We start from the raw sequence: 12,145 nt of genomic DNA, 5'->3' as shown, positions 1-12,145 counted from the left end.
AAGCCGCACATCAAATTCAAAGACAGTGATCAAAGTTGAGCAGTGTAGCAAGTACTTCAAAATGCACTACAAGCGCGAACACGCCAACAAAGTCCTCAGATTTACTGCTTGCCTTTCTTCCACAGCTTCCTTACAACTTGCCACCTCTGCTTTCTGCCTCTGCTCTCAGAGTTCCTGCAATCGCCTAGATCCACCGACAAAAGTTTGAGGAAAGGACCTCTCGGCGTCAAGCCCACAACACCCTCTGAGAAAGAACGACTGTTTCTGATGCACTTCTATCCACTCTCTCCATCTATAATGGTTACATGACAGTTGGAAAACCTAATAAGGATCCATTACTTATTAAATTATCTTATAGAGCTGGTATGTTTACTTTAATTTACAGTTGTGGCAGGGTGAGGATCAGTAGGAAAGTGTGATGTTGCGGGTTAGGGGGAGTGAATCCATCAAGAGACAGATGTCTGAGGGCTATTAGGAAAGATTGGGTGGTAGATATGTTCTTCGTGGCACAGAGTAAGGCATTGCAGTGGTAGGGACAAAGAAGGATGTAAAGGAGCAGAAGCAAGGGCAGCATAGCTTTGAAGCTGTGCGAGAGAGAGATTGGGTGTAAAATGGAGAAGACGCTTGGTAGTTGATGGCAAGTATGTAGTAATGTAAGGAATTGTATTCAGTAGCGCGCTATTAGGGCACAATTTCATTTTTGAGAGTTCTGTTTTCCCTTTTGGTGGATCCCCTAAACTTTTTAAATTTCACCCCTTTGGTTTTTAGGATCTCTAACCTAGACTTGTGTCAAGTTCAGCCCTTCACGCTTGAATATGAAGCCAGTTCTCAGCCTTGGACAATCAATTATACATCCTGTGGGAGTGGGCCTGAATGTTTGGTGTTTTGTTTTCGACCAATCTGGTTGACTGGCCACCATAACATTTGTTTGGTGCCCTTGTGTGTGATTGCGAGACTGGCTAAACTGCCCCATGTGTATAAATGTATTTGGGGAAGACTCTGATTCTGTCCTCAGTTCTGTTGCATTTGTCCTGGAAGATGGCATGTTTACTTGCCTACAAGGGATTTTGGTTCTGGAAAGCTTCTGCTGAATTGGGACAAGGTCTGGTCATACTGGCAGGGTTTCACTTAATACCTCGGCTCCTGTTGGATTTTTGGCTGCTGATTGACCTCCCTGGGCATTCCACCTCCTCCCCCTGGTTGTTCTTGTTGGGTGGGCTGGGACCTGGTGCTCGCACTGTCTTTGAGCCATTTTACTGCAGTGGTGTTGGAAATTATCGGCCAGAATGGTTTGGGGACCCCAGTGCCCCACCTCTTTGTTTGGGCAGCCCTGTGTCGCCTCCAACGTTGTCTTCATCATGGAACCGGTTTCTGCTGGCGAGAGCCTCTTTGCCCTTCATGCCAGCAGAACCTGCTTGGCCGGGTTCTTACATCCTCATCTACGCCTTTGCTTTCAATTCTGACTGTTGGATTGCACTCCAAGAATGGGCAATTGTTCTTCTTCTGGATCATATTTGGTCTGGGATTTAAGTCCTTGGGTGACCAGTTCCTTTAAACAGACCTGTAAAAGAAGAGCTGTACTCGCATGGTTGTTTCAGGCTTCCCGACCAGACTTTCTGGGACCCATTTCTGTGAGAACCAACCTCTGGGTTGGTAGGTTATTCAAGGTATTTACCCTGTTGAGGGTACCTGTGGTTCGTTGTCGAAAGAGCTCCTCAGGTCCCCTGGCCATTCATTTGTTCTGGATCGAATTTTGCTTGGCTGCATCTTTCTGGGGCTGTTGGGGTCTCGAACTAGTACTGGAGCTCTTGAAGGGAGATAGGGGAGTCTCCCATTCTGTTCACTGTCATTTGCTGTCTTGTCTGCATCTTTGGGGTAGAACCGGTATTTAACTTTCCCCATAACCACGGATGTACCTACTGATTATGTCGATTGCTTCCTAAGTGGAATTTTTGAACCTACCTTACACTCTTCTTAAAGAAACTAAGCGGGTGCCTACCGGCCTCTGGATGTTTTTTCGGTGACCTTTTTAAGGTCCAAAGGTTGTAGACCAAAAACTGAAAATTTAGCATGCATCCCTCATTTTATATGTATTTTAAAGTCTCTCATTCCACACCTCTCCTTGAAAAATGACTGTCTATATGTGTAAGTGTTAATGTTCTCTAGCATGGGGTCTGGCATGGATTCACATGCTCATGAATATTTGCTGTTTTCGGGCCGGTAATCCTCAGTACAAGAAGAAACCGCTTCCCTTTCACTTACAAACTGTATTTCTCATCTAAACCAATCGCTGTACTCTGGGTCATACTGCCTCCAGCCAATGACACCACCTCTGGCAGCCATCTTCAGATTTTTACCGCTCGTTCAAGTGTTGGGAGTCCTCAAGTTTTGCTCCATAAGCTACTTCGTTTTTTTTCTACAGAAAAAGTTTCTATATTTGTCTAAAAGAACCTGTGTGCTCTTCTCTCCATCTGCCAACAGCGGGGATCTGTTTGTCAGTGGATTTCAGTGCCCCTCAAGGGCGAGGATCATCGAAGTTTCCAGAAAGCCATCAGGCCTACTCAGCACTCCAGCCATGACGGAGGAGAAGGAAGGAAGGAAGGTCCCTTTTCAAGCTATGCACCAGAGGTGGACTGCGGAACGCGTTTGTGGATGACAAACACCTTCAGTGCCGCTACTGCCTTCATCCAGACCACAAAGGAGAGTGCGAGATCTGCCTTGGCTTCTACAAGAAAACGATGAAGGATCGACACAGTAGACTGGCAGCGTGGCTAAACACCAAGGACTCTGCCTCGTGCCCCAAGCAGGGTCAAGCCTCACCCAGGACCGGCCGGTCCGAGGAGCGGGCTTCTAAGTTGTTTGAGGGTGCCCCAACCGTGGGGGACCAAGACCAGGCCAAGCACTGCGAGTCCGTTTCTGTCGGGGTCGCCGCTCAAGCGGGTCCCTTGATGGACAGGGCGTGATCAACATCACCATCACCAGCCAGCGATCAAGCTCCCCCTCAAAGGGGAAAGCGTCCAACCCGTCTAAGCTGCGGGAGACGCCCAGGACAGAGGAAATGGCAGCCGACCTGTCCAAGAAGGCACAGGCTGGTGGTGGCTACTCTCTTGAAGGCCAAAGGGGCTGACCCCCTGACAGTAGCCCCTACTGCGCCCAGGATGTCCCTGCATCTGTAAGGCAGAAACCTGTGCAGTTCCCTTAGGGACCACTGCAAAAGGCTTAAGACTACAGGTGTTGGCAGTAAACCCAATTGGTAGCAGTCTGTACCACCCAGATTGACCTGGTAGCTGTGGCTGAGCAGCCAGACTTCTCTCAAGAAGAGTTGGACAGTATATAGAGTATACAAAATAGGTACAAAGATACACTAGCACAAGCAAACACTGACCAGAGCTTGGGTATAAAAGTATATAATTATTTAATTAAAAACACACTTTGTAAAATACACTAACACGGCAAGCAAGTTCTAACACAGTCACTAACATATATACATCCCTGATCACTTATTGAACAAGTCTTAGTTAAAACACCACTTATTTTCAGACAGAGGTGAGCGCTTAACCTATGATGGCACTCCAATAAGTTAGTTAAAAAGGGAGGGAAAAGGGCAGAATTAGGAAGATGCACAATACCAACACTTTGAGGAGAACAGAGCAAGTCAGAAAAGGCAGAGGAGCAAGAAAGTCATAGGCCAGGCCCACTCTTGGAGAGAGCAAGGCGGAATGTGTCCAAGATCACACAGTTGAATAGTACTTTAAAGAGTCGTTGCAGATAGTTCAAAAGGGGTTGGATCAGTTCAGAAAAAGTTAGTTAGCAGATCCCAAGTCACCCCAGGATAGAAAGTCAAGGATTTACGGGACACCTTGAACAGTCTGTTGCAAGGGAGACCAGGCGGGACACAGTACCTGAAATGGTGAGAAAGCTCCAGCGGGGGCAGTTGTTCCTGGCAGCGGGTGCAAGTCGGTGCTTCGTCCAGGGGAAGAGAAGATCTCGACGTGGAGGAAAGCTGGAGGTAGTTGCACCATACCTATACCAGAGGTGCTAGGCTAAGAGGAAGACCATCATGGCGGTACCCCTCCTGGATGACGTGTGGGAGGACGGCCTGGCCCTCTTGAAGAATCCTTGCACGGTCCCCAATTGGAGAAAAAGTACCGGGTGCTGGAGTCTGCTCCCAGGTGTCTGCGGTTGCAACAGTCGCCGGACTCTGTGGTTTCGGCAACCGTGAGGAAGAGATAGTCAAAGTCATCCTCGTCATCCTCCGTCCCTTCGGACAGCGAGGGGAAGAAGTTGGAAGCCATGGGGAGGAAGGTTATTTACACTGCAGCGTTGAACATCAAGGAGGCCAACGCCCTGGCGATCCTTGCCAGGTACCGACCGGGAACTATACTACAAGCTGGGTCCGCTTCTGGAGTTCCGGCCCGACGACGAGAGGATGGAGGCGGTCACCCTCTTCCAGGAGGGACAGGTGGCTTTGGCCCATGCCATCACAGTGGCGCTGGACATCACCGACACAGGTTTCTGGCAGATAGGGAAAGTGTTTGCCTCCGTCGAGGCTGGCTGAAGGTCACGAATTTCCACTGGGAGGTCCATACGAATGTGCTGAGCATGCCCTTCGATGGAGATGACCTCTTTGGGAAGGCCGGCGCCTCTTTGGGCACTCCCAACAACGCTCATCTTCCTTTCGAGCCTCCAGAGGAAAGTCTGACAGATCAACGAAAGGTTTCTCCTCATCATACCGTCGGCCCTCCCAGTCCACGACCCAGGAGGCCTATAGAGGCTTCTCCAGGGCTATGGTGGAGGTGGTCAAGGCGGAATGCTGCACAGAAGCAGGACTGAACTGGTCAAGATGTCAGGGGGAAAAGGGGGGGTCCCCACGTATGCACCCCGGTAGGAGGTATAATACCTCCACCCGACAAATACCTTAAGTCCCAAAAATTCAGGATTGTCACATTGCAGCACGTGCTCGGCCAACTGGAGGATGACTACTTGTCATCGCTGAATCTGGAGGACGCATACTTCCACGTCCCCATTCATGAGAAGCATCAGAGGTTCCTATGCTTCGTGGTACAGGGAAGGTACTACCAGTTCAAGGCCCTTCCTTTCGGATTGAAGTCGGTGGCCAGGATGTTCTGATGGGTGATGGACGCTCTCGCCCATGGACACTCTAGATTTCCAGCAGATGTGTCTGTGGATAACACTGGTGGCCCGGCAGGAGCAGTACATCCCTCAGCTCCTGCAGGAACTAAGGGCCATTCTAAAAAGAGCACGATAGGGCTGGTTCCAAAAGGACTCCGGTGCGCCAGAGTCTACTCCAGATACTTCTTGGTAAAGAAGACTGGGGGCTGGAGGCCCATTCTAGACCTTAAGTCACAAAAATTCAGGATGGTCACGTTGCAGCACGTGCTCGGCCTACTGAAGGAAGGAGACTACTTGTCATTGCTGGATCTAGAGAACATATACTTCCACGCCACCATTCATGAGAAGCATCGGAGGTTCCTGCGCTTCATGGTACAGGGAAGGCACTACCAGTTCAAGGCCCTTCCCTTCAGGTTGAAGTTGGTGCCCAGGGTGTTCACAAAGTGCCTGGTGCCAGTGGCGGCCCAGCTCCGTCTACAAGGGATACATGTGTACCCGTACCTCGACAACTGGCTCATCCGCGCCAAGTCCATGGAAGTAGCCGTCGAGCACACTGAGAGAACTGTCCGGCTGCTGGGCTTCTCCGTCAACTATCAAAAATCCTGCTTGATACTATCCCAGAACTCGCTATTCCTGGGGGCCAGGCTCAACACGGTCTCCTGCCTGGCGGTCCCCTCGGAAGGGAATATAGCGGCCATGCTTGGCAAGGTGCAATGGATGTTGGCACTGAAGACCGCCACAGTGCAGACCATCAGGTTGCTGCTCGGCATGATGTTGTTGTGCATTTTCCTGATCCGACTCTGCAGTTTGTGAATGCGACCCCCTTCAGGAATTTCTGGACGCTCTGTGGATCCAGGTGTCCAGAAGCTTTGCAGACAAGATTGTTCTTGACAAGGAGTTCCGTCGAGCGATATGTTGGTGGGCGTGCTCTCCAACATCGTCGGGGGCACGGATTTCCAGAGCCCCCATACCAGGAGATGGTCACCACGTATGGTCACCTGGAGGGCTGTGGAGCCCACAATGGACGTCTCCACGTGATGGGCCTGTGGCTACCAGAGGAGAGGGATCACCACAGAAATGTCCTGGAGCTGCAGGTAGTGTTCTAGGCCCTCAAGGGCAAGGTGGTGAGGGTCTTCACGGACAATACCACCACAATGTTCTACATCAGGAAGCAAGGGGTTAGGCACTCTACAGAGGGGCGCAGGACTTGTGGTACTGGGCCGTCGCCCAAGAGATGTTCCTCATTCCTTTTCACCTGGCGGGAGTCAAGAACACCATTGCAGACTCCCTCAGCAGGGTGCTGCACTCTTGCCACAAGTGGGAACTTTGACAGGATCAAGTGGACAGCCTGTTTCTCAAATGGGGCAGACCCCAGATCGATCTGTTTGCGACGGCGATGAATTCCAAATGGCAGAGATTTGCCAGCAGGTTCCACCAGCCGAGGAGCATGGGGGACGTGTCTTCCTTCCCGTGGACTTTTCCTGTAAGCATTCCCCCCCCCCCACCAATCCCCCAGTTGCCTCTCCTGCTGCGTGTGATCAGTCAACTCAAACTGTGCCGATGCAGGATGATCCTTGTCCCTGGCATGGCCGAGGCAGATTTGGTACCCGGATCTTCTCAGCCTGTCAACGTCACCGCCCCCCCCCCGGTCAAGCTGCAGGTGGTCGCGGATGTGCTTGCCAGAGAAGGGGGCGCAGTCCTACATCACGACCCAGGATCGCTGAACCTGAAGGCTTGGCTTCTGCAGTGGAGGGTAGGAGCTACCGAAGGACTGCAGGGAGGTCCCTGCCAGGGCCAGAGCTTTGTCGACTCTTCAGTACTATGGGCACAAGTGCAAACATTTCGCTAGGTGGTGCCGGACGCGGAAGATCAACCCTCTGTGGGTATTGGCTCCGCAGATTCTTCTGTACTTGCTGTCCTTGACCAGAGCGGGGCTGGCGCACAACTGTATTAAGGTGCATCTGGCGGCTAGCTCCCGCTACACCAGCTCTCCAGGACCGTCTTCTCTTTGGGCCCACAGTCTAGTCCAGGAGTTCCTCAAAGGACTGTTTTCGATCATTCTAGCCGGTGACGGCCCCTGCCCCAGGGTGGGAACTCAACGCAGCGCTGACGAGGATCATGGGGGGGGCAGGGGGGGCCCTCCCTTCGAGCCTATACATCAGGCCCCTCTCGAGTTCCTTTCGTGGAAGATGGCTTTTCTCGTGGCCATCACCTCTGCCAGGAGGGTCGTGAGATCCAGGCCTTTTCCTGCAAACAGCATTATCTGACTTTTCACGACACAAGGGTGGTGCTGCGGACGCACCCCTCCTTCATGCCAAAGGTTCTGTCGGAATTCCACCTCAACAAGCCTTTGGTGTTGCCTGTGTTTTTTACAAAACCTTCGTCGCCGGTTGAAAGGACTTTGCACTCACTGGATGTGGCTTGTGCGCTGAAGTTCTATGTGGCACGCACAAAGAGTTTCCAGAAGACTGGGAAGGCCTTGTCCAAGGCTTCACCTCCAGGTGGCTTTCCGGCTGCATAACACTGTCACTGGTTGGCAAATTGACAGCTGCCTGGTCGTCCGAGAGCCCGTGGCAGATATTGATATTTTATTTCTATTGCGCTCGTACACAAGTGTTTCAGAGCGTGACCAGACAAGGGAGGGGAACAGGGGAGAACAAAACCGCAATCTTACTAGGTCCAGTGACCTTGAGAACGCGCAAGTGCATGTGCGAGGGGAGGGGAAAAGGGCATGAAAGGGGGGGGGGGAGTGGAAAGTGCGAAGCAAAGGAGAAACAGATAAATACATACATAAATAAATAATAAAGGCAAACCGTGGTCGTGCAGCCAGCAATTAGCAAGTGCTAGGTTTAAAGCAGCAGACAGGGTAGGTCTGATAAGTGCAGGAAGAAAAAGGGGGGGTTGTATGGGTACTGATACAGACCCCAGTGCAAGGGGTGGCCCGGAGGCAGTGCGAGAGGGTGGCAGGGTGAGCAGGTATTTGGGCCCGGAGGACAGAGGGTGGCCAGGTACAGATCAGCAGGGGAGGGAGGGAGCGAAGGCAGAAGAAAAGAGGAAGGTCTTGAGGTGCTTCCGGAACCAGAGATGGTTCTCCTCGTTTTAGACTGGCAGGGAGGCTGCTCCACATGGTGGCCCCAGTTGAAGACCAGAGATCTACCTCCAGCTTCTTTCTTTGAAAAACGACTGACCCCGAGGGAGTTCGAGGTAGAGGAGCGAAGAGCTCGAGACGGGAGGTATTTTGGACCCAGGCCCCAAAAAGCCTTGTGGACAATGCAGAGGGTTTTGAATTTAATGCTTGCATCCACTGGGAGCCAATGAAGGAATTTCAGAGCTGGAGAGATAACGATCCCAGGGCTTGAGGCCAAGGACAAGTCTCGCAGTCCTGTTCTGGATTAGTTGCAGACGGCGGAGAGTAGAGGCAGGTAGATTTAGAAAGAGGCTGTTACAATAGTCCAACCTAGAGAGAACCAGAGTTTGGGATACCATGAGCTTCTGGGGGAAGGAGAGGAAAGGCAGCGTACTTCTGAGGAGGTACTGATGGGGAGCAGGTGCAAGTGGATCTAGGTCACCTGGCCTTTGCCCCTCCCACCTGGTGTCTTCTTGGTTGCTGCTCTTTTTCCCTACTTAAGGAGCCTTCCTAGCTGAACCCCCGCCCACCTGGTGCCTTCCTGGTTACCGCTCTTTTCCCTATTTAAGGAGCCCTCCAGCCTCTTTTTTTTTTCTTTGCAGATGGGGAGCAGGTGCAAGTGGATCTGGGTCACCTGGCCTAAGCACCACCCACCTTCTTAGCCCTGCCTCTTCCTTTCTGCTCTTAATTCTTAGATCAAGGATGTCCAAAGTGAAGTGAAGGGCAGGCGAGTGAAAGGGCAATTCCTGTTCGGACCAGGAGGACCCAGGACCCAAACCCCTGCCCAGACAGCAGGTATGCATGCACCAACATAGGTTTACTCCCTCTGTCCCCACAGGCCATCCCCACCATCATCAGGCAATGTCAACTTCTCCGGTGCTGGGTGATGACAGGTGCTCCGTGGCACTGTAACTTGTGCATTTGTGTTATATTCTCGCGCTGCAGCATGTGTGTGCGGTTTGTTCACAGTGGCGCCTCCCTGACTGCGTGGTCCCTCGCAACTCCCTATCGCTTGTGCCTCACACCCCCCTTCTCCAGCACCCACGCGCCCCCTTTGCTCTTCCTCACTGACTGCCCTGTTTTTGTGTTGTATTGCTTTGTGTTCTGCTGCATTCTTCCTTCTTTTAGGTTTAAATTTGTCGACTGCTTTGTTCTTTTGCATATTGTTCTGTGTTCTGCTGTGCTCCACCCTCCTCTAGGTTCTCTTTTAAATGACTGCTCTCTTCTTGATGCCCTGGTAACCAGATCTGCTTACCCGACTGCCTTGTTTTCTGCCTGCTCTTCCTTCTGAGTTTTTGTCTACTTAGTAAGTCGTCCTCTATTGTCTTGTCCCTTTCTATCTTGTCTGCTTGCATCCCTCCTTGTGTCCTCGCCTAGTGTCTCCCCCCACCTCTCCCGTCGACCCCTCTTCCTCTCTTTTCTTCCCCCACCTACTCTATGGTGCTCTGTTTCTCCTATATCTTTCCAAACTGCTTCTCTATCGACTATCCTGCTCTCCTCAATAAGTCTGGTAGGAAGAAGTTCAAAAAGGATATCCTGGTCTCCAACCCAGGCCTTACTATCGCGGATACCTATACCAGTGCTTCCTCAAGACAGACCCCCACCGACATCCTCTTTGTTATTCCCCCACCAGACCTATGGACTTGACCTATGGTCTCTGTGCTCTCGCCTTTCTCTTCTTCACCCATTAATGGTGGTGCCCAGTGGGAGGCCCTCCTGGCCCCCTGCCAACCATCTAAGGCCATCATTAATGTTGACCTGAATGGCACTGTCTTGGACCAAGGCCCTCATGCCAACCTTATCATCTTTGATGGACTCTTCCTGCGCCTCATGAATTTCCTTTCTTGTCCAGCATGGAGCCTGGCATGGATTCACATGCTCATGAATATTCCACGTCCGGCTGGGAATCCTCGGTAAAAGAAGTTTAATTTCTCAACTGTCTTTCTCCGATGAACCAATCACTGAGCTCCCCAGCCAGTGACTGCTATCTACCCAAGCCCCTCCTCTGGCAGCCATCTTTAGATTTTAACGCACGTTCAAGTGTTGGAGTCCTTGTACTTTGCTATTTGAGCTTTTGCTGTGTTTTTCGTTTTTATGAGTGTTAAACTATTTTTCGGTCAATCGAGCCTGTGTGCTCCATCAATTCTCCTTCTGACTAACTGGGACCCGTCTTTTGGATTTTTCAGTGTCCCTCAAGGGCTGTTTTCGTCTAGTGTTCTTCTTGGAGGCTTCCAGAAGATTCTTCAGGCCTACACCGCGTGGATCATGACAGACGAAAAGGACAACCCTTCCCTCTTCAAGCTGTGCTCCGACTCCGGTTTGCGGAATGTATACATGCACGACAAGCATTCCCAGTGTCTGTATTGACAGCACCCAACACACAAGATTGTATGTTTTGCCGTGGCTTCTCGAAGCGCACGTTGAGGGACCGACAGCGGTCGGACGCACGGCTGCATGCCATGGCCTCTGTACCGGGTGGTACCCAGGAGCATGCCTCTCCCGGATTCGGGAAAGCTGAGCGGGCTTTTAAGTCCTTTGAGGGTGCCCCACCCATGGGGGCTCAACACATGGCCAAGCACTGCAAGTCCGCTTCCGTTGGCCACTGGTGCGCGTCCCGTGGCCATCATCCCCATCTGCGTCGATCTCCAGTCAACGCTCTGGTTTATCATGTAAGAGAAATTCGGATAACCCGGGTAAACTGAGGGAGAACACGGAGAAGACCAGACAGGAGAAGGCCAAGCAGGATGCAGTGTCCAACCCACCTGCGACAGAGAAGACCAAAGGAGACAAAGGGTCTGATCCGGCCCTTAAGGAGAGGTCCAAGCAAGATAAGGGGCCCGGCCTCTCCATGAAGGCCCAGGTGCACCAGGCAAAGTCATCACCCTCCCTTGAGGTGGTGGTGGCATTGCTTTCGAAGGCCATGGAGGCAGACACGCAGGGTGCCCCTGCGACGGCAAGGGTGACCCTTCCTCCGAGGCGGGAGGCTTCGAACATGCCCGCTGAAAAGACTCAGGAAAAGAGGATGTCGGACCTCAGCCCGAGACTGACCACTCAGCACCTGAAGAAAAGGGTGTGGGGGGCATTGAAAGTCTTCAGGGAACGGACATTTCTTCGGCTGAGGAGGATGACCTTTCCGTCCATGAGGGTGACTAAGGGGACGCCGGGGACTTGTCCCCTGACTAGGGCGACTACGACTGGGATACCGTTGATGGAGGTGATGCCGAGGGGTGCCAGGACGACAGGGGCCCAGGCCCTACTCCTACTCCTACTCTTAAGCCCTAGAGGCTGCCTAGAAACTTTGCACTGGGCATCATATCGGCCCTCAACTCGCTGGTGTCCGAGTTCCAGAGGAGGATACCGGCAATCCCGCCATCTGTGGTGCCAGTGCCGGTCGCCTTGTTGACAACGGGGGAACCGCTAGCCTCCGTGCCACCCTTCTCCACCGCTCCTTTTGGCTGGCTCTAATGAAAAACCCCTCTACAGCCCCAGCGAAGAGAGACCGGCTGGAAAAGTACAGGATCTGGACTCTGCACCCAAGTGCTTGCGGTCACAACCGTCACCAGACTTGGTGTCTCAGCGGTTGCCAGGAAGAAATAGTCAGGCTTGACGCCTTCTGCTTCTTCTACCCCTGCAGACAGCGAGGGGAAGAAATTGGACTTGATGGGTCGGAAGGTTATCTACTCTGCGGTCAAGGCTGCCAGCGCCCTTGCAGCCAGATATGACCGGGAGCTGTGGTTTATGCTCGCTCCTCTCCTGGACTTTCTCCCCGACGACAAGCGGGTTGAGGCTCTGGAAATCCTTCAAAAAGGCGAGGTGGCATCGGCTCATGCCATCACTCTGGCCAGGGACATTGCGGACGTGGGATTCTGTCAGATGGGAAACAGT

The 12,145-nt window shown here is 52.2% G+C and overlaps 1 protein-coding gene across 3 annotated transcripts in view; it reads left to right on the top strand.

Moving 5' to 3' along the window:
- MRPS7 (mitochondrial ribosomal protein S7) overlaps positions 1–12,145 on the top strand; it is a 191,836-nt gene that overhangs the window by 88,163 nt on the left and 91,528 nt on the right. The window lies entirely within an intron of this gene.

Source organism: Ambystoma mexicanum, chromosome 3q, assembly GCF_040938575.1.
Source record: "Ambystoma mexicanum isolate Mex_15411 chromosome 3q, UKY_AmexF1_1, whole genome shotgun sequence".
Lineage (NCBI taxonomy): Eukaryota > Metazoa > Chordata > Amphibia > Caudata > Ambystomatidae > Ambystoma > Ambystoma mexicanum.
Note: the sequence above shows the minus strand (reverse complement) of the source record. Positions and strands in the feature narration are given on the sequence as shown.